This window comes from Lytechinus pictus, chromosome 13, assembly GCF_037042905.1.
Source record: "Lytechinus pictus isolate F3 Inbred chromosome 13, Lp3.0, whole genome shotgun sequence".
Lineage (NCBI taxonomy): Eukaryota > Metazoa > Echinodermata > Echinoidea > Temnopleuroida > Toxopneustidae > Lytechinus > Lytechinus pictus.
Window position 1 is genome coordinate 12787649 of NC_087257.1, and position 23149 is coordinate 12810797.

General features: G+C 36.2%; 1 long non-coding RNA gene across 1 annotated transcript; it reads right to left on the minus strand.

Moving 5' to 3' along the window:
- Positions 1–1093: 1093 nt before the first annotated feature.
- Positions 1094–13984, minus strand: LOC129275024 (uncharacterized). The gene is made up of 2 exons (XR_008585962.2): positions 13837–13984; positions 1094–5545 (listed from the first exon to the last, which is right to left on the minus strand). It is a non-coding gene; the product is annotated as an uncharacterized LOC129275024 (long non-coding RNA).
- Between the last annotated feature and the right edge of the window lie 9165 nt (positions 13985–23149).

The window sequence follows — 23149 nt, forward strand, 5'->3', positions numbered from 1 at the left end:
ACTTTTCCACTGATATTTGCTCTGGTTGCCGCTGTTAATCGCATCAACATGTCTGACGTATCCTAAGTAACTACTCCAGGTGGAGTCTGAGGATGCTGTGTGTTTGCGTCATAAGAACATGGATTTCATTTTTATAACTAGAAAAATCACGTGGACACAGGAAAGGGTCGTACTATATTAGAAAATAGATCATTTATATTTTTCTATTTATTTTCATATTCTTTTTGAAAAAAAAAATGACTTGGCTTCCAAATTTTAATGATAGATGGATTAGTTGGTTTGTGGGAGGGGGTTAACGCATTCCATGAGGTGCTTCTGTTTTGAATGGCTTGGGTATGATTACATCAACGAAAAAAAATACACACAGACAGAGAAAAAGAGAAGGAATGGGACAAGTATCATAATCGACGTGGCTTCTACGCTACTGATCAGTAATTTCATCAATGCAACGATGTTGACCATCATCGTCATCATCATCATCATCATCCATATCACCATATTCATGATCATCATTATGATCGTCTTTATCATTATTATCATGATTATCATCATCTTCATCATCATCATCACCTTCATCATTATTATCATTATCATCACCATCATCATCATCATCATCATCACCATCACCATCATCTTCTTCTTCATCATCATCATCACCGCCACCATTTTCCAACAGCATTACTATAAAAATACACAATTCCTACATCCCCAACTTTTAAAAAGCTAATCTAACTCAATAAATCACCATTATCACCATTACAGCCATCATGATAATCATTTTCATCATCATCATCATCATCTTCTTTTTCTTTATCACCATTATCACCATTACAGCCATCATGATAATCATTTTCATCATCATCATCATCATCTTCTTTTTCTTTATCACCATTATCACCATTACAGCCATCATGATAATCATTTTCATCATCATCATCATCATCATCATCACCATCACCATCACCATCACCATTTCCATCATCATCACTATCACCACCACCACCACCACCATTTTCCAATACACAATTCCTACATCCCCAACTTTTAAAAAGCTAATCCAACTCAATAAAAGTGAGCAATCCAAACACAAATATTTTCTTCACATTCATTGCCTACATGCCGTTTATTCACATCTTCAAAAAACTATACACATAGAACACAAAAATTGAAGCATCAAATTCAATACTTTCAAAAATTGGACACTGGAAAGATGCAGAACAGTTGTACCCGTCCATTTTCTTTCTCTTTTTAGTTGTTGCAACAGCAGAGGAATTTCATGCAAACATCTTTTTTTTCTAAAATCCTGCAGGTTTGAAGAGTGAAATTGACCAAAAATCTTAGAAATACTCATAGGATATTAGAAAGTTCGAAAGAGACAATAAATAATGGAATTTATACACATGATGGAATGAATAGAGGTGAAATACCAAGAATAGATTATAGTAATACTCCGTAATTATTTTGAGATGAATATAATCAATCAAGCTGGCACCAGGTTTTTAAAAATTATTGTCATTTTACCAAAGTATTTCCTTAAATCTCTGACCATTCATGTTTCAAAAATTATTTCACATGGTGTGCTCAAACAAACGTTCAACAAGAGGCAGATTTTTTACAAATTAGAGTTGGCATTTGTTATTCGAGCCCTATCCTCTGACACAAAAACACAAATGAAAGAAGTCTTTTAGATAAAAATATAAGCTCTGACAAATATTAATTTCATCCTAAAATTTGTAGATATTTTGATTCCATCTTATTCATAAATATATTTCTACATATTTTGTGTAAGTACTAGATGCAGTGAATTGAATATTCATAACTAACAATACTTTGCAAAAAAACATTCAAGAAATACTTCATCAAGAATCTCAACGAATAAGTATGCAAGAATTTGCATTTCATTTAAAGTCTTGTAATTTCTGTCATGACTAAATGTTACTCAACAATAGTTACATGGTTGTGACCTTGGTATATTGATCAATATCTTCTCTTAATGTAAATTCATTTTTTGCGATAATTAATCAACTAGAGAAGGAAAAAATGATTAATATTATACATTTTTTAAAAGTATGGAGCCGTGTAAACTAAATTGGATGAAGTAGATGGATATTGAGTATAATTAGTTAAGATTGGGCCAAGCGAGGGGAGGCGGGAAATTAGGGACTCTTCTTTGTAATAAATCAAAATATCCCCCTGTCAAAAGATAATGAGATAATCAGTCTTAATTCTGAACTTCTGCTTGTTAAGCAGAGCACTAAGCCATAATATCCTAAAATATTGATGAATATTTTCATAATAAAAATGTGGTCCTCCATAAGTTTCTAATTTTCTTTTCTGTCTATTATTGTTAAAATATTAGACCAGGATTACCAATTAAGTGTACCATTATGTGATTGCAAAAGCTATGATCCTTAGTGAAGCTTATCATTTAAATATGAATGGACCAAACAATACTAAACATGGGTAAGAATAGAATGCCCCTGTTTAGATGATAAAAGTAACCAGATTTGATTAATAAGGTTTAAAATGCAAAAGAACAGAGGAGCTGTGGGTTCAGAAGTCACTCAGCTTAGACTACCCTTTTCACATAATGAAATTAATCAGATTTGATTACACTATGCAATTTTTTCTTCAAAATCACACAAGCTGAATCGTGTTCATCAGTGATTAAGTTGCTATGCGTATGTACTGCATAAAGCAGTTACCAAATCATAGCATGAACAACAAATTATCATACACAGTTCATATTGCACAAGAGAGTTACAGAGCATTGAAGAGACCGTTGAATTAATTTGATGTTAGACCGGTCCCAAGGGATCAAACTAGACCATCCTTAACCAAAATTAGACTGTAATCCGATACCTGGCAGTTAGACTATAATATTGTTTTCACCCAACAATAAACATGATGTGAAATATTAATAGATTGCTTTTATTATTTCATGGACATAAATCCCTCCGTGACTCACCCGTCTTAAAATGGACACAACCCGGATTGATAGTGAGATGTAATCTGGTGAGGTTCCTCTCGTAAATAAAGCGCGGACCTCGGTGAATCAGAGAGGATGATGGGAAGGGACGATACCAAGTTGGCAACACATCGTTTATCTTTGAATCTGGGGTCCGTTTCTTGAAGCATTGCATTAATGAATAGTGGTAACTTGCTATTATTATGGTAAGGACCGTGGAAACCATGATTGTGATTGGCTGACGAGCCATCTTACCGTAGTAGTTACCATTGGATGGCAAAGTTACAACAGTTCTTAAGTCCTTATGAAACAGGTCTCTAGTTGCAACCTTCTCTCATTTACCTTTTTGTGTTTGCTGTTAAGTATGAAAGTCTACTTACGGATGCCTTTTTTTTTCTTTTTTTTTCAAATATTGTATAGTCCAAAGAAAATACAATGAAAAGTGAAAGCACGGACAGCTCGTGCTCATTAAGCCGGCCATGTATGCTTTACAAATGAGAGTCCATTTTTGGATCAATTTCCCTTTTTTTGGGGGGGGGGAGAGGGGGGGGTATTTTCCATCCACCCTAGTTTCATCCACATAGCATGCTATGCTGCAAAATTTTTTTATGCAAGTGAGCGTTTACTAGAACAATTAATGTTTACCAATATTGCATCTTCCACAAAGTTCCAATCTTCAACATAATTCCTTTGACTATCTTCATCCCCATTAACTCCCCTTTTCAGTCTTCATCATATCCTACAATCTTGATGAACTCTGTAGTGACTTTAAATTTTAAGGTATATATTTATTGAAACCGTAAATGTAAAATAAGTAGCAAAATAAACAATTCAAACCCCACCATGATGTCTTATATCAAAATCTGGACGTATCTGTACATTAAAAAAAATAATGTATGACCAAATATTGAATAGTTATGGATCACTGAGAGAGTCAAAAGATGAAAAAAAAAGAAAAAAGTGACAGTATGATGAATTCATATCTCAGATGAATTTAATTCATTCTTATTGGTTATATCAGGATATCACATGACAAATATTAATATCTCATTTTTATACCCTGGCAAGTTCTTATTGTCTGAATATCAAAGAAGATGAAATAGAAGATAGGTTACTATACATGAGAGAATACATCAACAAGATACATTACACATCCACACAAAGGAAAGACACAAATAACGAGAGGAAAAAAGAAAGTCCAAGGAATACAAATGTCGAGAAAATAAATATATAGAATTAAATGATTGGATTATAATCGCAGCTGAGCGCTACAAAATATACAGAGGAATGATTAATAAGTTGTAATAAAAACAAATGTCCTTGATGATTTTTGAATGAAATTGCATAATCTAATTATTCAATCTTTGATGAAATACACACGATAAATCCAATTCCAATGACCTCAACTGCGATATTGCATAACATGATTTGAGTCCTGTAGCTGGACTTATAATATTAGCACATGATTGATGATAATTTAATCATGATTATTGAATAAAGTAATTTAGATAAAAATGCACATTTCACAGTCATTGTTGCCCCCCCCCCCCCATTCTCCTTAAGCCCAGTTTTCTTAGAGACTTAAAATAAAAATGAATCTCCCAAAGATCATTGATGTACATTAACAGCACACTGCTTAGATAAATCCATTTGTTTACCTCGAGTAAAAGAGAACATTAATATCACAAAATAAAATTTATCTTTTATCATCTGGTGTGTGCATTATGCAGTGCTGTGGTTTGGTCTAAATTCAAATTTATTTTGGAGCTACCGCGTCCTTGCATAAGACTAATCAAAATCTACATTCAAAGCACACAACAAGAACTAGTGTGTGGGGAACCTGGGAACAAGACAGATAAGGTGCTTAGAATGTTTATTTTTAAAGGGCATTTGACAACAAATTTCAACCAATCCCTAAACAAGACATATTTTTAGGCCTATAGTCAACACAATGAAATCAAGCTTTTAAAACTAAACTCTGCTTTTTTTTAAACACAGTGCACTCAGCATCACTGTTGAATCACAAACTTGTACAATTATAGTTCTTGCTCTCAAAATTTAAATAAGTGCCTCTGTATTTATTTTCATATAATTTGTATTTTTTTTGTACAATATTCATCATCTTACATCTATTCACAAAACAACACAAATTGCACAAAGAAAGGTAGTATGGGGGCTTGATTTGGCCCCCACTTTACCTGCCTATCGTAAGATGGGAGCATTGGAACGTTATTATCGCTTCAATTTCTCCTTGAATTTATAAAAATTTCAACTACCGTCTGAGACATTTTTTAAGAAGATGAGAATTAACACATTGGATGAATACAATAATCTGATTTTTTAAAATTTTTGTGACGATGCGTGCTAGATGCCTTTATACTATGTGGTTCTGCAGTAACTGCACCTTGCACACTGGTCAGTGAGTTGTAGGTTCAAATACCCGGTGAAGACTTAGCCCGTGTTTCCATTGGAGGGACGGTTGACCTCTGGTGCGGAGGTCGAAGGTCATTGAGGTAAAGCCTTCAGGATTGCGTTGACCTCTTCCACTACGGCGGTGAGTGCAAACTCAAACTGGGCCTGGATAAAATATGAAGGGAGAGAGAAAGAGAGAAATTTATTTCTTACCATCTATTTACAATGCTTGACTGATTAAAAAAAAATCGCTAGGTACCCCCCCCCCGGTACTACAAAATAGTAAGTAAATATCAAATAAAGATTTAAATTCTAAACATGTTCTTTATTTGCAGGACTTATTGTGCAAGGACTAACAGAGAATAAATCTCTACAAAGAAAAAAAAAATATCATAGAAATTGGAATAACTTCCAAGACAATGCTTGCTTTAATTAAAGCAATTTAAAGAACAGAGGCAAAAAAAAACCTAACAATCATTTTCATGTTTAAACATGAGTAGCTGCAAGGAAGGGAATGAGTTAAGACAATAATACAGTGGGGAGGTGAACTTTATTGCACGTCCAATTCATAATGATTTTAATCTTGTCTTGTGGGAGCATCACAATCAGTCGGAGGGAAATGTGTCAAGTCGCTGTCAACAAATTCTACAGGAAACATTATATGAAAGGTGACAGCTCTCTACCGTGGTAAATTGCCATTTGGTCTACACCTGCTTTGTTTTATTTTCCGTTTGGTCTACACCCACTGGCCCGTATTTTGAAGTCAGGTTTAACTTAGACCATGGTCTAACTCTGTGTTAAAATTATGGGAAGCCAAAAGTGTCAAAATTTTTATTGAGTTGTACGTTTCTTATGTTTACTGTGCTCTTTCCTGATTCATCAATGGTGAAGACAATCATCTAATTATACTTCCTACACAATTATGAATGATTTGAGAGTCAAATGAACTAAAATATTATATCTCTACTGTTAGTGATTTATGTAACAATTGGCTATCCATACTTAAACCACAAATTTAAACCTAATTTAAACCAGACTTCAGAATACGGGCCACTGTGTATACTTTCCATTTGGTCTAATCTCAGTTTGTCTACAACCATACCACTTCATCTAATATTTTACTTGCTTATATAGCGTTTAACACTTACTTTATCATAAGTCTCTAAGCGCTATAATTCAGCATAATTACCCTGGCTTTAGCAGAGCAGCTGTTACGCGCGCTGCATTTCGAGGCACAAATTCCTACCAGGTATCTATTCACCTCACCTGGGTTGCTGAAGGAAAACACGCCGTTGCTTGGAATTGAACCCACGTCCCTCATATTGAACGACAAGAGTCATAAACACGAGGCCATGATGCCCCCAAATCATCTACTTCATCTATTTAACTATTTGGTTAAAATGCCTTTAACCCATTTACCATATTGTCTTAATTTTATTTTGCTTTCTTCTTCTTATGCTTGCCTAATATTCAATCTTTGGGCTAATTTTTTTATCCTTTCTTTGAATACCTCTTTTTTCATAGCATCATTAGAAGTGTTGTCAAATTCAATTAAACAAATTTGCATTCTTGTAACATTTAAACCAAAATAGCAAAACGTTGTTTTCCAGTCATGAGAGACACATCTTCTTTCAAGTCTGCACGTACCATATATCAAGTTGAATTTCCACTTCTAATAATGCTTCCTTAATACCCATCAGATATCATTTCATTATAATTTGATATATATTTCCAGCGGATTCCATCTCGAATATTATCAGGGTTGGTGATCAAAGATTTTCAAAGCGATGTCCTAAATTTGATGCATCGTATCTTCGTCTGCTATCGGAATCCAATCGGGGGGTGAGGATGGGGAAGAGGGCGTCAAGTAATATGCAGCTCGTAATTTCCCTTTTTGCAACTCTCAAACAGGAGTGATTCAGGGCAGATGGAATGATTTGGGGTGAACTTGATGGAATATGATTGTAGGCGACTGCCCAACCCCTGAAACTCAAAATTGAGGTAGAGAGGATGACCACTGATCATTTTTTATTAGCAAATCATAATGATTGTCTTTCATTTTGTGTTTCCTCAAAAGTTTCTTGGTGAGTCCCTACCTTGAACAGAAGGTCAAAGAATACTGTCAATTTCAACATCCTATTTTTGTTTACTTCTTATAGTCATAAAGATAAGCTTGTATTATAATCTGAAACACTTTAACTGGTTTAAATCTGCACACTGGCAGTCTAATTCGAGACAAATATCAGATGTTTTTTATCACCATTTTGGGGTACTCAAATTTTTAAAAACCTCTGAATGTGATGAGTCACTTTTTACTTGATCAATAAGGTTTGAAAAATACTTTTTGTCAATTGTAAAAATGAGACAGATTAGAATGATTTCCCGATAGGGTGGCAAAACTGTATTTTCATTTCACTTCTCAGGTTCAAATTAACAATAGATCAACTTATAAATTCATAAAAACTTTAACGTAAGAACAATTATCATTTCCTTTTCTCTGCGTCCTGACTCCCAACTGTGAATACTTCACCAATTTAAACCCAAAGTCTTGGCTCAGATATTTTCGGATTCAAAATTTAATATTTCATAAATTGTAAACATCATTCGAACAGAAATGTCAGATTTCTTGCTGATGCGTGGGCAACTGAGAAAATAGGGCAGTTCTAATTCCATTTCTGTTTTTTTTTTAAACAAAGTAAGTAGACACTATGTCTGCTTCTATCCAAGATAACATCAATGAGGTATGAAACTAAAGTTATTTTTACAATCGATCATTAAATGGTAGTTTCTATAAATGTTATTCTATAGATCACCGCACATCGCATTCTCTTAACTATTGTATTTTCAAAATCTAGGTCAATACTGCTAAGTGCTAAATTAAAAATGCTTAACCCATCGCGCCTTGAGCCTGCAGTAACTAAAGCGACGGTCATTGGAAAACATGTATCATACTGACATCAAAGTGAGTGTTTTAAAATCCGGCGTTGACCTTTTGCTGTTAGTGTTGGATCAAATTTTACATGAGCACGGCACCAAACTAAAAATAAAAGCAGTTCCTGACAAAAATCTTGGCAGTGTTGAGCTATTTTTTAAACAATCATTAGTTGTATTGAAGCTAAGGCAGGCAATCTAAGTTGTGCTTCTTAGTAACACTAGAGCAAAACTTTAAATCACCTTTTGGTGTTATAGTCCGGTCTGTTAGCGTCAAAAATGCCCTACTTGTGGACACGGTGGACAAAAGCATGATTTTTTCTCCAGACCTTTGTTTATGTATAATAATTAAAAATGGGGTATGCTCCAAAAAATCTGGCTGCAGGAACAGTGAAAAAATGGGTGAAAATGTCAGAATTTATGAGTTTAGATTGGTCTGATATATAGACTAGCGCTAGTGCAAAACTCAATAGCAGTGCATTATTTTGCATTGGATTAGTTCTTGAATTCAGACCCTTTTTTAACAGATCTTCTGTTTGTCCTCGCATCTCAATGACCAAATATCTGAATGCAGATGCTAACCAAGCCCAAGGGTGGCGGTGGAGGGGGTTGAATGTTGGTGTGTATGTACATATTTTGGTCTTGGGGTAAAGATGTGCAATACATATTTTTTGCATGTGTTGGAAATGACGTTGCCATGGTAACAGTGTATTATGGCAAAAATAAGGTAAAAATCTTGCAGTTAGAACTACTTCCTCTGTTTTCATCCGATTCTCATGAAATATGGCGCACACATTGGTCTTGAGGTGAAGATGTCTAAGACACATTTTTGTGTGTCTTTCAGAAATCTAGTTGCCATGGTAACAACATATCATTTGGTGAAAATTGGGAAAAAAACTTACAATTCAAACTGCTTCATCAGTTTTCTATCAATTCTCATGAAATTTGGCATACACATTGGTATTGAAGTAAAGATGTACAAGGCACTCTTTGTGTGTGTTTCAGAAATTGTGTTGCCATGGGAACAATATATCATATGGCAAAATTTAGGTAAAAACCTTGCATTTGAACTACTTCATCAGTTTTTTTTTGTTTTGAACCAATTCTCATGAAATAATTATGGCTCACACATTGGCCTTGAGGTAAAGATGTGCAAGAACCTTTTTATTTTATTTTTTTTTGCATTTGTCAGAGAGTGCATTGCCTTGGTAACCACATATAGCCAGAAATATGGGGAAAACTCATTGTGGATCAATCTACTCTTCAGTTTTCAGCCTGTGCTCATAAAAGTTGACACAAATATTCATTTTGTGTAAAGATTCATATTCAGTGGTAAAAGGGAATCCAGCCTTGGTCATAATGTTGTGTGCATGGAAAAGGAGAAAAATAAGAATGGTGAAGGTTTGAAAGAAATCGGACAAGCAAAATAAAGTTTTATGGCTGCTTTAAAATTAAGATCCCTAAGGCTACTAGTATGTAGAATTCAAATTTGCAACTGGGTAAGTAAATTATGACAAGGGGTGAGGCCGCAAGGACAACTTTCCCACAAGACTAGTACTTAATTATTAGGATTTTTGGTTTTCTCCTAAATCCCTATTCCATTGGGGCTGTAATATAAACCTAGTAGTATAATGTTTTATGTCCTCATGAGCGAGATATAATTTGAAGTAAAAATTTTGATTTTTTTTTTTTTTAAGCCAATTAATTATTCCAGTACATGGAAGAGTGGTCCTTGCCTTACATCACTATGACATCACATATGCGGTCAATTTGAAGTCTTCATGGGTATAGTGATTACCAATGTTTACAACTTTTATATATTCACAACTTTCTTATGGTTTGTCCGATATTGTTCCAACTTTGACCTATAAACTTGTCTGATTTTTCATTTTCCTCTAAAACAAGTGTTTATTTGGGTTGGATTCCCCTTTATAACGTCATATAATAGCGCAGGGTATTAATCACCTTCAATAATATTTATAGGTTCTTTTTGGGGGGCGGAGGAGGTCCTTAAAAACTGACAACATAAAAATATAGAAAGTTAAAGGCCATGACCATTAGGAACTTAAACACTCTTTTTTTTTTTTTTGGGGGGGGAGGCTTTAGAAAATTGCCACATAAAGAGTAAAAGGAAATTATTACGACTAGGAACTTAACCCCCCCCCCCAAAAAAAAGGGGGAGAAAAATCCTTTACACTTCAGCGTATTAATTTAAAGCCTAAAACATTCTGCTTTAGAAAAAAATTGTTTCCGGTGTCCAATTAATCAATGTTTTATTTATCTTCTTCTACTCAGTCTTTGTTCATTTCAGTTCCTACTCTCCCCCCCCCTCTCTGTCTCCCTTTCTAAGTACATTTTTCTTTGCTATTTTAATTCATTATTATCTAGCAACAATTATTCCATTTTGAATGCTTACACCTACACCGAAATATAATACCATGACATTTATTTTTTTTTCTTCATAATCTTTTAAACTCCATTTTGGCTACACTCTGTCGATACTATTAGCAATATTTAATTTCTAGTTTAAAGAATTGAAGAAACGACTGTCATGATATTATATTTTGGTAAAGGTACATCAAATTCATATTAACAAGGTTGCAGCAGTCAGAATGGAATAGCTGTTGCTTGACAAAAATGGATGTAGTTATTTTCCGAAAATCCTCTGTGAAAATTTTAGTTTTATATTATATCACTGAGTTTTCCCATTCCTGCAGTTACCACCATCTGAAAGGGATAAGACTAGAATATAATTATATGTAGAGAAATAAAATTTTCTCTACATATAATTATATTCTAGTCATATCCGTTATAAGTTTGTCTTTACTCCAATGGAAAATTATTTGAATTTGTTTTTATGACAGTCAGAGTTTGCATCCAACAATTTTGCTACTGACACATAATATTCATTTTTTGACAATGGGAGATGTAGGATGTATAAAGCAGGGGCTATCACAGAAATATACTGAAAAAATTAAATGAAAGAAAATATAAGGCTAAAATCTATTGTGCACTTATGTATATTTTTTATATGGTATGTTATTGAGTCATGGGTTTGCAAGTGAATTTCTAAAACAAGTGCAGAGATTTTTGTATAAATTTATATTTCTATAATTAGTTGCACGATTAAAGGTACACTTTAAAATATGTCAGAAAAAATATACTCGGAGAGAGAGAGGAAACAGAAGGAGATGGTATGGTGAAGCTCAAAATCAAGAGTGATGTGAAAGTTAAAAAGAAAGAGTAGGAACGGAATATGAATATGAATAAAAGACTGAGTAGGAGAATATAAATAAACAATGGTTAATTGGGTACCGTAAACATTTTTTTATCAAATGAGAATGCATTAAACTTCAAATGAATGGTCTGAAGTGCAAAGGACTCTTCTTACCTTTTAAGGGGGAGGGGGGGCATTTTCAGCTCAAAAAATATATCAGCCCCCTATTTTTTCGGGGGGGGGGGGGTGAAGTTCCTAGTCATAATCCTTTAACTTTAACTTTGAACTTTTATGAGGTCATTTTCTAAAGACCCCCCCCCCCCCACCAAAAAAAACAAAAACAAAACAAAAAGAGCAATGTCTAGCTTTAAAAATGCAAAGACACCTGAGGGGCAAAGGTGAAGGTAGACTGGTTTGAGCATGGGGAGGTAGAACTAAAAGTGGTATGGGGAGGGGTGCACATCTTGGGGAGGTGGAACTAAGGTTTGGAAAATCGGCTGTTGAAAGTGGAAGGGGTACACATTTTGTTTTGCTTGCCAGTGTTGGAACTCCTCTGCCTCAGCGGAAGGTTTCACATTCACCCAGTGTACCTCCAGCCTATGCCCTTGAGGGGATGCGTATCAAGAGTGTTTATCATGTTTATGTTTCTAATGGCCACCGCCTTTAACCTTCTTTATTTCGATGTCAGATTTTAAGGACCAATCCCGCCCCTCCCCCCAAAACCTAGAAATATTAATGAAGGTGATTAGTACCCCCACACTCTGGCGTGAATATTTTAATGCAGAGAAGACATTTAGAATTTAATATGAATCTTTACCCCAAGATGAATATTTCTTACAACTTTTATGAGCACTGACTAAAAACAGGGAAAGTAGTTTGATCCACAATGAGTTTTCCTGCATTTCTGGCAATCATATGTGGCTACCCTGGCAATGCACTCTCTGACAAATGCAAAAAAAAAAAAGGGTTCTTGCACATCTTTACCCCAAGGCCAATGTGTGAGCCAAATTTCACGAGAATTGATTCAAAACTGATGAAGTAGTTCAAATTGCAAGTTCTTTACCTAAATTTTGCCACATGATATGTTGTTACCATGGCAACACAATTTCTGAAACACACACGAAAAGTGCCTTGCACATCTTTACTTCAATACCAATGTGTATGCCAAATTTCATGAAAATTGATTGAAAACTGATGAAGCAGTTTGAATTGTAAGTTTTTTCCCCAATTTTCACCATATAATGTGTTGTTACCATGGCAACTAGATTTCTGAAAGACACACAAAAATGTGTCTTAGACATCTTCACCTCAAGACCAATGCGTGTGCCACATTTCATGAGAATCGGTTAAAAACAGAGGAAGTAGTTCTAACTGCAAGATTTTTACCTTATTTTTGCCATAATACACTGTTACCATGGCAACACCATTTCCAACACATGCAAAAAAATATGTTTGCACATCTTTACCCCAAGACCAAAATATGTACATACACACCAACAGTCAACCCCCTCCACCGCCACCCTTGGGCTTGGTTAGCATCTGCATTCAGATATTTGGTGCATTGAGATGCGAGGACAAACAGAAGATCTGTTAAAAAAGGGTCTGAATTCAAGAACTAATCCAATGCAAAATAATGCACTGCTATTGAGTTTTGCACTAGCGCTAGTCTATATATCAGACCAATCTAAACTCATAAATTCTGACATTTTCACCCATTTTTTCTCTGTTCCTGCAGCCAGATTTTTTGGAGCATACCCCATTTTTAATTCTTATACATAAACAAAGGTCTGGAGAAAAAATCACGCTTTTGTCCACCGTGTCCACATAATTTCGCTAACAGACCAGACTATTAGTGTTGGGATTGATTTATACATTCAAATTTCAAGGATTGAAAATAAATCCAGATTGGCTGTGAATAGTAAGTGTTGGAACGAGTTTATTGTTTCCATTATAATTAATTCAACCTAATTACTGTCTTTTAAAAATATTTTACAAATCTCTAATTGCTGAAAAAAAAATCACCTAATGCTTTTTTTAATTTAAAAAAAATACTGCTACAAAGACAATGATTGTGTATGCAAGTAATATGTTTATTGTCATTGTGCACAGTTAATTGTACCTGTTACATGTTTGTAATTTTATAAACTTGTTGTTCTTATTATGTTTTTGCACGACATGCATGTTAACAAGATGAATTTCCATTAATGGACAATATTGACAATATTTATACTTTTGTTTATGCACTAAAACAAGAGACAAAGGGAATTCAGGCTTTACATCATATCCAAAGGACTGGCATGGTTCTTACCTGGGTCTGGACCATGCCTGGACGTTGATCTCTGATGTGTTCTAGGGTGGCAGCAATGTCCAGTTCCTTGACCCCTTTCAGCATCCTGGTCAGCACCAGGTCCAGCAGACAGTACGTCCCGGTGCGTCCAACGCCGTCACTGTGGACAGAAAAACACAAAAGGGTTCACAGAAATGTAAATGATTGATAATCTGAGCAACTTATTTTCAAGAAAACAAGGATTTAATTAAAATACACTCTCAAGTTTTGTCAAATATGAAATATGCTTGACTGAAGGAATTTTTTTTTTTTTACAAATTCTGCAAACCTATAGAGAAATCGTGATGATCCAATAAGTGCACACAAATGGGGAGGTAACATGTTCTGCATGTTGGACAAAGTTATGTCAAATATGAAATATGCTTGACTGAAGGATAACATTTTTTTTTACAAATTCTGCAAACCTATAGAGAAATAGTGATGATCCAATAGGCGCACACGAATGTGGAGGTAAAACGATTTGCACGTAAGACAAAGCTTGAGGGAAAATAATGGCAACTTTTCTCCTGATATTTCCTTAAATTTAACTCTGTTTTCCTTCAAGCAAAGTTAATGCTAATCATGTTTCTATAACTCTTTTTTGAGGGATCACTGAAGTCTATATAATATTATCTAGTTTGGTTTCTCTGATACATTGGGCAAGGTGTATATTCATAACTGGAAAAAAAATTATTGTATTCAATGGAATATTTCCAAAAGAGTACAAGTATCCTAGATGAAAGGGAAGATGGGTTTAGAGATAAAGGGTCGTCAGATGTCAGTTGACAAGTGGTGGACAGTTCTGGGGGAATATCCTCATGCCAATGACCTTGCTCTATCCTTGAACCCATTCCTACTTCCAAAAGACCATTGAGTCACAATCAAAAGATGCTCTTTTCATTAAATACGTGATGACATATATGGATCACATCCTCACTGCGCTGCTTTTACAATTTTCAATCTAATTTGATACTTTTTTCATTTTCTAGCTTTACTGTTGTGAGACTGAATTAGATCCTGTAATTAAAAAAAATTGTGATCACAACCTGTTTATTTTTTATGACAAATCTGCTCTAAGCCAATTATATTACAGAATTACACAAGCTCGTATCTACTTTGTACCTTGCTACCAAAAAAGTTTCAATAAGAAATGAAGTCCTTGATTAAAAAAAAACATTGAATGCATGTTTGTAAGATGATGATCGGAATTGTAATGGATCATCTAGAAGGGATACTTGCAAAAATCTTGTTCCATAGTCTTCTTACATTAAAGATAAAATGAGATCTATAGAGTGACTTTAATGTGTGGTTTACATGGTGTTGCATTTAGAAGACATATCTGTACTCTTTAAACCTAAAAATAAATCTAAATTGCTTGATTAGAAATCAACACTGACGGTAGCACAACCCTGCATAAAATACCTTATATTGGTCACTTTGACTTTTTAATCTCTAAGCCGATCAGGCAAAATGAACAAGCACATTTTTACAGAAACAAAACCCAAGCTCAAAGACATCCATGAACTTTAACTTCAGGCATGTCTCCATAAACAGAACAAAGAACTTCCTAAACAGCACAGCATCCATGTCAAGATGCGGTCTGGTTGCCATGGCAGCCCCACATCCGATGACTACACCCGTCCTGGAAGACCCAGGTGGTTTGATCACATGACCTTCCCTGAAGACAGGGAACGAGAATGGATGATTAGGAGCAATGAGATCATGGATGGACTACTTCGTAAAATCTAATTGATAATATAATGAAGGTTTACCTATAAAGAAAGTCCAGGAGTCGTATAAAATAGCTTGTAAATACATGTAAAGGCCACCGCACACCTTACGACCCAACTGGTCGGCGACTGGCTTGCGACTGAGTGAGGGAAGATGTGACGTCACGGCTCTTGTCAGCTTGTGCGTCGCAGACCGGTCAGAGACAAGTCGCAAGGAAAATCGGAAGGATTTGACATGTCGAATCCTTATGACTGGATCGCAAGCTCAATCCAACTTCCAGCCAATCACACAGCAGAGTTGCACGATGCGTATTATGATAAACAACGCGCATACGCAGTAGTAAGCGCACTTTCTCAGTTGCAATGCCAAAAAGCAAAAAGCGCATGCGTGAGTCGCAGATCGGATCGCAAGGTGTGCGGTGTCGAGGCTTATGACTACCTTGCGATTCATTTCCCCTCACCCAGTCGCAAGCCAGTCGCCGACCAGTCGGGTCGTAAGGTGTGCGTTGGCCTTAAGTAAAGGTAATTATACTTCTACTACAATTAGATAAAATGGAAAGGTAGAAAGATAGAGTATGGGGGGAAAAACAAAGAAAGATGGGGATAGACAGGGAGGGGGGAGGGATCAAGAGAGAAAGAAAGAGTGAGGGAGAGTAGGAGGAAGAGAGAGGGAGGGAGAGACAGACAGACAGAAAGACAGGTAGGTCATGATGGGGAAGATGGGGGGAGAAGGGGGGGGGGGGGTTAGCAAAAAATGGCAACCAGCAGAAGAGGGAAAGGGTTCAACATACATGTATCATTATTCAGCTTCTACCAAAAAAGCCCAACCAATCCAGCGATCAACTCAGCAGAATCGAAAAGTCTAAACACTTGTCCGCACACTATACTCCACCATAGTGTGAACACAGTAATGACAAAAAGAACATTCCTAGGGTCTGTAACCTCCGAGACTTGGGACCGACACTGCCTCAAATTGGTGACACACCTGAGCTCGACACGGGCTGCCGAACATAGCGACAGACATAGATATACTCCTTTCCCACCACCCCTGGGGCCGCACCGCTCAATTACGCCTCTAATAGATGGCTCTACAGAGCAGCGGCATGTGTGCCTCAGAAGGAGTAGTCTCGGGGTCCTGACTGTTTCAGCGAATTGAATCATGATCAATAGGGGCGACTTCATCAGAACTACTTTGGTGCTCGAGCCTGCCGTTTCTTATATGATTAATTAGCATTAAAAAATATCTCACTTATTTTCTGCTTTAACCTACAAGTTTATCCTGAAGAAGACCCATCCCTTCACATCAGACATAAAAAAACATAATTTCATTAGTATCGTGACAGACATTGCAATCATTTTTCAGATTTCAAAATTAAAATTGGGATAGCCAAGCAACATAGGCTCTGCTCTTACCAGCAACAGAAGAAGTTTTCATGACGACTTCTACTTTTTAGTGAAAGATGTTATAAGCTACTGGAAATGCTTGCATTTGATTGGCCGAGAGCAAACTAGTCAGTGAAAATCACAGACAATACCCTTCATGAAACACTCCCCAGATGAATAACGAAGATTTGACAAAAGAGGGCACCATCACATTCTGTGCCAAAATTTGATGGACAATAACACCATTGATGAGTGTTGATGTCACTAGGAGAGTTCAGTAACCATGAAAATTGCTCTCTTTTGGCCAAGTTATGAAAAAATGTTCTCACAAAAGTCCCATGAATCCTGTGAATACCGAATGACGATCCACAGCATTTATATTGCGCCGTATTTCTGTTAAACACATTCATAGGCGCAGGCTCATCCAATTACAAAGCAGTATGCAGTTTGGTGCTGATTTTTTTAATGACATACCAGAAGAGAGTTTCTCATCAATATTTGTCCTTTGACAACTTTCCTTGATTTTGATTGACTGAGAAGCACAGGTATTTGACTGTTACTATGGTAACTGTCGGATAAAACAGAATTCGTCGGATGAAAATCTGACCTGTGGCAGTCCCTTTGTGAAATGTTCACTGGAGAGGAAAAAACTAGCGAAAAGCTGTATGAACTGCACCGAGTGACACCAGGTTGATAATCCAAGACTAGATCTTCACCATCATCTTTCCTCATCCCTTCCATTCATTTCATGCTCCTCTTGGCGGAGTCAATTAAATCTTATTCTGAAGATTCTCAAAGACAACAAACCGATGCCATGAACTCTAAAGAGCGAAGGTCCATCCCCCTTGGGGTGAACGTTCGCTCCCCCATGAAAGGGGAAGAGTTCCTCACGTTCCACTGCCAAGAGAACATTGAACTTTGCGAAACTTACTCGGAGGGGGCGGCTGCAGGAGAGGAGTCACGAAACTTGCTATCAGAGAACAGTGGCTGTTCTATAAATGTTTCAACAATAACTGATCATCAGCAGTACCGGTCCTTGGATTAAATTCCTGAACCCTTAGACTGAATTGACACGCTACCTAACCCTTGTCAAAGTTCAAACGCTTAACCTTACATTATCCTTACAAAAGTAAAAGCAACCACACTCCCTAATAATGGCTTATCATCGAGAGTCTTTGCAAAAGGAGGGTGTATGTTGATGCTTCTACAAGCATAAGAGAGACAGGGTAGAATAGCTGGTGGAGACGTGGTCTAGAACTTCAGAATCAAGGCTCAAATCTCAGTCAAATGTTAGTAATCCTTCGGTGTGTGGCACTTTAGAAACCTTATTACTTGGTCCCTTGGAGGAGACTAAAAGCTCTTGGTTCCCTGGTTACTTACTAGCAAGCATTCATGATTTATTTTATAGTGGTCAGGTTAAAATAAAACCTAACCACAAACTATTTCTGGTTCACCATATTTTAATTGGAATAGAAAGAAGGGTTCCTGACCAAGTATGGACAACATAAAAAAGGTGGTTTTCTTATGTTGTGTAGCTATTAATTTGCATAACTATGCAACACAGTCACATTGTTCTTGGTACTATCCGACCATCCAACTCTCGACATAAAAAATTTACACAAGCGCTATAATTGGCTGTATATTTTAACCCTGATACACTTTATAGAAAATACAGACACATTTTCTATATCATTCCTTGCATCAAATATTGACATTTATAATCACAAACCTACCATGAAACTTCTGTTTATTTAGTCATAAAGTTTTTTTAAGGGTTGCTGTCATTTTTCACTAATCATTATTGAATTCATCCATAATTGAGATCCTCTGTTCGTAATGACCAATTCTTATTTTCTTTGTCATAATTCACAAAAAGCTTTGCAAAACATTCCTGATCCAGCCTGTCAGACTCAAACTCAAACGACAGCTTGTATTGCGAGAGTACATTAATGGGAGAGCAGTGGGGGGGGGGGGGGGGTTGATGCACCTCAGATAACCCTAAAAGGGGGAACTCTTTAATCAAGAGCAGCGCGAACATGACTTCTCAATTAGCTCAAGGGGGGAAAACAATGGATTCCATTACATTCCCCAAACAGGATATTTACAGCACATTATGCAATATCCAATGATTTCCTGTCGCCTTATGTCCCGATGTGTCCAACCTCCGAGCGCTCAATTAAAGAAATTAATTAATTCTTCCATTCGGTGGTATGGCAATTGGATTAGTGGCGTGGAGATTTTGCAAAGTCATCTGGGAGTTTTCTCTCTCCCATGATGCCGATGGGTGCATGCGCGGCCTGCTGCCGGTGTCCCCTTTTGGAACAACGTCAATGTGACCAACATATAATAACAGGAAAGTACATGACCATGATCTCCACCTCAACATCCTCCTCCTTTTCCTTTATTTCTTCCTTGATGGATGTCAATAATATCACCCCCAGCCCCCTCTCCTGTTCCTTAAAAAAATTGTTTTCTCCTGCCAACTCCTATTGCAGTTATCAAATGCAAGTGCACATACAACTGGATCAATATCCTTATATTTTGAGGTTAACAGGCTGGAACTGGAATTTGCGATTTTTATACCAGACATTCATTATTTAGCATTAATGTTTTAAAATTGTTTTAGATCAGATATGTACACAAAATAGTGATACACTTCTTGCCAATCTATCTGTGATATAGAGAAAACTTATAGCTACAATGTATTTAAAGACTTTTTGATCTTAATGGCAAACTTCATTTGAAGCTTTTAGGTATAATATAAACAGAATCTAATTAATCTTATATAAGTGCAGGCATGCATGACTGAATTAAATGACCAAGGATTTTATTTTCTGTAAAAACTTCCGTACTTTGTTAGGCCCTGATGACTGGAATGAATTAAAATATGTAGAAAATCACCATGTCAAAATAATACTATTAGTATTTGGCCTGCTGTGAGATATTAATAATTTCAAAATTTCACAAAACAGCATAAAATAAAATGAACAATGGAATATCATATTTGATGTGACAAATGATCAAAATGGCATATCAATCAGTGTCCTTTAGCTGCCAAACAGATGACGCAATGAACACATTTGCTATCTTACTTGATGAATGTATCAAACAAGAGAGGATTTAGCATTTAATTAAATTCATATCACTGCCAATCCGATAAATCTGTTTCGTCAACCACTTTACACCACAAACAATAACACATATAAGAACATGTTCCACCTGTGAACGCAACACAGCACCAACGACGGATCCCCTACGGATCTTAATTCAATGTACGCTACTGTTAATGAGAGTGTTCCATTGTTTATGTGATAATTTAATTCCTTTCTCTCGGGGTATGTGTCGAGCAGGGGAGGTGATTAACAAATAATTAGTGCAATTATTTCTGGTAATGAATTTGCTGATGGAACAAAGAATATTGAACATTAACCGGGGGCTATCATTTTCACTTCTGGAAGTAAGTTCGTTTATTTTTTTAAGGGAAAGTTTTTTCAGTGGCAGGGATTACAGTAATTTGATTTACAGTGTACATGAAGATAAATAAATTTGAAGTGTTGCATACCTGTGAAAATGTGAAATTTGAAGTGTGTCAAAAAATTAAGACAAGGGAAAATAAAGTAAAAATGACTGAGAAAAAAAGAAAGATAATGACTATGCTAAAACCATAGTCATGTGACAATAAAAAAACCCATTTATCAAAAAAGAGAATATTCTGCTTCATTTACTTTTACAAGTGCGCCCTTGACTACCGTAATACTGGCTTATACTGCTAAAGACACTATTTTCAAGTTAAGTACTTTCACTTAACATAACTACTGCTTTTATGATGAATTTCCCTCAAAATACACTGTTCTTTTCGCTATAATAATGAAGAAGAACAGAAAAAACATATAAAGTTTAAATCTGTGTACTTTAGAGTGTACAGCATTTAACCTTAACCCTAACCTTACACCTATACACATACAAACCCCATAGGAATCATAAATCGGCATTTCTGAGAAAACACAGCTTACGGCAAAATTGTCCTTTGAATGAATTTCAGAGGCATCAGGTCAAGACGTCTAAGATTTACAGAAGCCAACTACTCATAAAGATGACCTTCCTTGCCATCGAGACAGATACCTGTAAAGCGTAGTCACGTTCTGCCGTCTTACGACAATCAATTGTTCTCAGCTTGAAACGATAGAGGGCACTATTTAATGAAAACCCGAAGCTCAGGATATCTTTATATCAATCATTATATTGAAAAGAAGTTTTCAGCATAAGCTGGAGATATGATTATTAAACGTAACAAAAAAATCTGAGATAAAATACAGGGATTCTAACACGGTCTTCAAAATGCATTTTACAGAGATAAGGAATATCGTTTCTGTTAGGGTAGTTAGTATTTTCATGGTACATGTATAATGGTCTCATAGACCACCCACAGCACAAGGATTTGCAATCAAAAGCAACGCAGCAATGGCCAATCAAAAGCATTCTTACATAGATGGAGTGATCAATACACCCACCAACAACCAATCAGAATCAGGATTTACAATTGGTAATAATGATCACAAAGCTTTATGAATAATGTGCCTTGGTCTTCAGTAACCAATGTTCACTTTGCGATTCATTTAAATAAAATGACTTGACAGAATTCATCACGAGAAGTTCAAAGAAAGTATGCCAGAAGACCCCAGAATGAAACCACATCTACATTTTGGATGAAATGTGAGCAAGATGTGTATTCCCTGGCCAGAATGAAGAGAGGCACAGACGACAGTTTCTCGTCGAACCGGACAGGATATGGCACATTTCACAATAGTTTTGCACTTCTCGTCTTTCCTACCATAGGAAGAAGGGGACATTGAAAAACTTCCGCTATGTTCACCTAAGTGTGAATCACTGGTTCCAGTTTCCTTTAGAAGTATTTTTTTTCCATCTTTGAATGTTGCTTTGTTGCTTAGCATCTACCATAACATAGATTGATTGCTAGTTCAATGGTATAAAAACTCAAACTAAACTTGTATTAATTTTATCTTTACATGTATATATTTACAAATTAATTCAAAAATGAGCATAACATTTACAAAATAATCACTTCAAAAGTTAAAAGGCGAAGTACTGGTTAATGGGATGCTCTGCCAGTCACAATGGTGAAAAGAAAGCACCTAGTAGACTTAAAAGAAGTTAAAAGAAGAACATTCTGAAGGCTGTCTTTCATTCCTGCTTAAATTTTTCACCTTGAAATTCTTGTCTTCCAATAAAAACCCTTTCCAAATAGATTGTGTGGTTAGAAGTAACGTTTGTGCTAAAGATAGTAAAAATATGCCAAGTTTGAAAATCTTCCATAAAGGGAGGAATCGATACCCGCTCTTGTTCTCAAGTAATAACTAGGACGCAAGCTGAGGGAAATGAAATGGAATACTAGGTGGTGGTGTGAATTCCACGTTTTACCCAGGATCTTGTCAATTAACTCCACGCCACTGGTAAGGGCGGTGCAGGTCACCGTGCCCGCCGAGGGTTCCCTCCTTTTCTTTTCTTCGACAGGACCCCCATCTCATCTGTCATTGGGTTGCACAAGTCCTTTATTTTACGCCAGGCACGAAGAAAAACTGTTTGCCCATAAGAGAAACTACTCGACCTAGTTCAGAAGTGGCTCATAGTTTTGCCGCCAGGGAGGTTGACGATGAGAGTGACGTAAAGAGGTGTGAAGGCCTATAACATGACCTTAAAGCCTGTACCACCCATCTACGAAGTTGTTTGCCCTCTAACTCAAGGTCATTCCTAATTGCACTTTTTGGATAACTCAATTGTGCATAGACTGATCTTAAAATACTGGGAGATTAGGTACAATCATAACATCTTTATGGTATCAACTTAAAGAGAGTGCGACTAAAGTTTGTTTTGATTTAAAAGAGTAGTTTTCATGAATGATTCAAACAAGTTTCCTGTATCTTAACTCATCATATTTCATAAAATATGCTTTCCTTGTGTGAGAACATTCATGCTCTAAACGAATCATGAAGGGGGGGGGCCACTTCCATTGACGAGTGGATACCATGCGCGACCATGGGGTCTCTAAAAGCACCCTAAACACGTATTTTCCATATTTTGAAAATGCACCCCTTAACAAGTCTTGGCGTGTGAAACCCTACTCTTAACAAGTATTGGAAACAAAACGATACTCTTAGCAAGTA